The sequence below is a fragment of the Tamandua tetradactyla genome, chromosome 9 (assembly GCF_023851605.1).
Source record: "Tamandua tetradactyla isolate mTamTet1 chromosome 9, mTamTet1.pri, whole genome shotgun sequence".
Taxonomy (NCBI): Eukaryota; Metazoa; Chordata; class Mammalia; order Pilosa; family Myrmecophagidae; genus Tamandua; species Tamandua tetradactyla.
The window spans coordinates 90943436-90947414 of record NC_135335.1 but is presented as its reverse complement, the minus strand read 5'-3'; positions in this window follow the sequence as shown (position 1 = coordinate 90947414).

Genomic DNA, 3979 nt, shown 5'->3' with positions numbered 1-3979 from the left:
AAGAATAGAGCAGTAGAATTTGGGGTTACATTTCCTGGCCACTGCATATACTTTGTGTTGCTGATTATGGACAGATCCATATGTCTGATAATCTGTCAATTAGCTGAGGGGTGGGTAGGTTTGAGATCTTCTAATCAACCTAAGGAACCCAACCAGGACCAAGGGAGTTCTTGTGAGCAGTGCCAAGAGTTTCCCTAGAAAACAGTTCTGGGCCTATTTCTAAGGGTAACTAAAGCTCAAAATTCATCATTATGGTTGCATCATTTTAGCTTAACAAATAATTTCAGACCAGGAGTTAGAAAATATCTAAATGGGAGACTGTTAATCATGGACTGCCTAAGTTAATCACTGTCACTCTTAATTTCACTAGAGTTGGGAATCATCTACCCTAGCTAAATTTTAATCACTGTTAATTCCTGGAGACTAATATAAATTGGCTGCTGTTCTTTCTCCTTTATGGGCTTATATTGCTTCAGAATCCTCTTAATTATGCACCTTCTCTAAGTAAGTTTTCCATCCTTGAATCTCTTCTTTTAATTCTACAAGCTAGGGAGCTCTGATTCAAACACATAGGCCTACTTCATTTGCTACTTGTTCAGTGATGACACCCAATCTTTCTCTCTTGACTAACCTTTCTTTGGAGTTACAGATCTGTATTACTAGTATCATACTAGATATTTTTACCCGAATGTCCTTTAGATGCTTCAGTTTTACAAATAGAATTCTTTATTCTCTGGAACGTCTGTTCCTCACTCTTCCCCAAATCCTGTCTATTCTCTTCCTACATTCCTTGTTTCCATCAATGCCACCATCATCTATTCAGGTTCCCAGGCAAGAACCTGGGAGATAATTCAGATTCTTTCTTTCCCCTCTTTATCCATACCAATCTGTGTTTTACTAATTCCACCTTCTAAATAGGCCTTGAGTCTGTTTCTCCTCTTCATGCGTGGTGCCTGCCTCATCATTTCTTAGCTAGATGATGCTGAGTCTACTGTTTTACCCCCACTTTGGTCTTGCTCTTCTCCCATCTATCCTCCACACTAAAGTCAGAGTTTTGGTTATTTTTTCCTAACAGTTAATTTTTTGACTGTGTAATATGTGCATACATTCCAAAATAAAAAAGTTACAAAAGGGTATATTGGGAAAAGTGCATCTGTCTTTTGCCCCTGACTCTTGGTCACTTCCCAGAGGCACCTATAGCTACAAATTTCCTGGGTGAAAAAATGTATTTCTAAAATGCATGTGCTTTACATCTTCCCATGGTTCACCACTGTTTACAAAATAATGTGCAAACTGATAAGAGCATAACAGGACTTTCAAGACTCAAGATTTACATACTATTTTCTCTAAGAAATCCATCTACACCTTCTTTTGTAACCACTTGAATTTCTCCAAATAGTCTTAAGCTCCTTAGTTCTGGGAAATTGCATATGCTTTTCTCCCTACTTGGGATGCCTTCTCCAATTTCCCCAATCTCCACGCCAACTTTTTCTTTGAGTAGAAAACTTCATCTCTTAATATTCACTCATAAGATATTCAAGCTAAAGACTTTGAAGACCTCTAAAGTTAAAGGTTTAGCCCTCTCTTCATTATGATCTTTCAGGATTATGTTTTAGTTTGCCATGCTTAAAATGGCAAATACCACACAATGAGTTGGCTTAAACAATGGGAATTTATTGCCTCACATTTTTGAGGCTAGGAAAAGTCCACAATGTAGATATGAGCAAAGCTTCCTTTTTCTCCAAGGATTGTATAGGTTCTGGGGCTGACTGCCAGCAACCTTAGGGTTCCTTGGCTTCCCTATAACATTATGATGTCCTCTTCTTTATCTTCCAGGTTTCTCCTGACTTTCAGTTTCTCATTAAGGCTTCCAGCAATCTGATCAAAGGCCTGCCCTCATTCAATTGGGCCACACACTCAAAGAAAAGCAACATCTTTAACAAGACCTATTTACCATGGATTCATACCTACAGAGATGTGGATTAAGATTAAGAACATGTTTTCTTTGGGGTATAAAACTCAGTCTATCCCATCCACCCTCTGGACCCCCAAAACACATATTCTTCCCACATGAAGAATACCTTCATTGCATCAAGATACCTCAAAAATCTTAAGCCATTTCAGTAATAATTCTAAGTTTAAAGTCTCGTCAAAATTAGACATGGATGGGGGTGAGAGGGTAGTTCAGCTGTGGAATTCTTGCCTGCCATGCGGGAGACCAGGGTTCGATTCCCAGCCCACATACTTTCCAAACAAGCAAAACAAACAAACAGAAAAGCCAAACAAAAACAAACAAACAAAAATTCAACAAATGGTGCTGCAATAAAGGGATACTCACATGGAAAAAGAATGACATGTAACCCCCGCCACACTAGCATACAAAGAAAAAAAAAATTAGACATGGATGTGAACTGTCCTGGGGCAAAATTCCTCTCTGTGAAATCTAGCAAACAAGTTATCTGTTTCCAAAACACGATGAGAGCAGAGGCATGGAATAGTCCAATTCTAGAAGGGAGATATTGGAAGGAAAGGAAAGGCCAGAGGTCCCAGGCAAGTCCAAAATCCATCAGGGTGAATTATGGCGAATTTCAAGCTTTGAGGGTTATCTGTGGATAGATGTGGGTGTACTGAAATGGCAGCCCACTCTTTCCAAGTGATTGTGCAGTGGCCATCTGCACTAGGTCTCTGTGCTGAGACCTAGTTTCTCCCCAATCAAATATCTGCCCCCAAACTGGGGTTGTAGACCGCACTCGCTTTAAGTATTGGGGTACAGCTGAACTCTCCCCATGTGCTGGGGTGTAAAACTCAACACTTCCAAGCACATGGGCAGAAGGCCTGCCACCTCCAAGCATAAGGACAGACCCATCCATTAGGCCTACACCTCTACTTCCATGACTCTACCACTGAAGTCATTCTTTTTTCAGTTTGTCCATACTCTGTTTCTTTTAGTCCACTGGAATGTTCACCTGGATAGTGTAGGGTCTAGCAAGCTATGATGACCTTAAGAAGAAAAGACTAAGACTAGACATACCAGCCTTAAGCTCTGGAGGGCTAGAGAGGAAGCAGATGACAACCAATTACTCAGCTCTTCCTCAAAGGAAGTTCTACACCAAGGTATTGGATCAGCTGGGTATGTTTTTATCAATGCTAAGACACAATGTGTCTTCTTTGAACTAATAAAAGTTGAAATACTGAAGTTTGCAAACAATTTATCCCCACCCTCACTTCAGTTAAGGTACAATGGATTCAAGGTTACCTCCATAATTTTCCTCCTGCTCAGTTACATTCCAATATACTTTGTCGAGAAAAGGGGCAGATTTACAACTGATGGGTCAGGAAACCGGGTATAAACCACAGTCTACCTTATCTATTCTTCCACCCTAGAAGAATGTCCGGCAAGTGAACATTATCTATCTTGGGTGGGGGGAAAATAGGGAGAACTGCTATCTTAGACCATGAGCTCCTCCAGGGCAGAGACCATGACTTTTCATTTTGTTTCTTTCTCCTGTGTCTGGCAGTTATCAAACTTCAAGAAAAGAGGGGATGAATATTTGGGAACAGATCAATAGGAGGTTGGAAAGGAGGAAGGCTGGAAATAGTTGGACATTTTTGGGGGGTACAGGGAATCCTGCTCAGGTAAGGCAGATGTGTGGGTTGTTTTACCACACACGAAAGAATGAAGGAAATAGAAAAAGCAAAGGAATAAGGAAAGGAGGCTTATTATTTACCTTCTTGGGAACTGGTAGATGTTTATTGGAATCAGGTTTTTAACTCAACATAAGAAAACAAACAAACAAATCAGCAACTAAAGCCGCTTAACCAGGCATTACAGGAGAGTGGAGAAGATAACCTTTAAGTTCCTGCCCAATCCTATTTTCCATGATTCTAGGTTTTGTTTCCCCCTTTCACTGAATAGTGGCATTTAATGAATATTATTAAATAGATTTGCAACCTGAAATAACATCAGAGCAGAAACAAA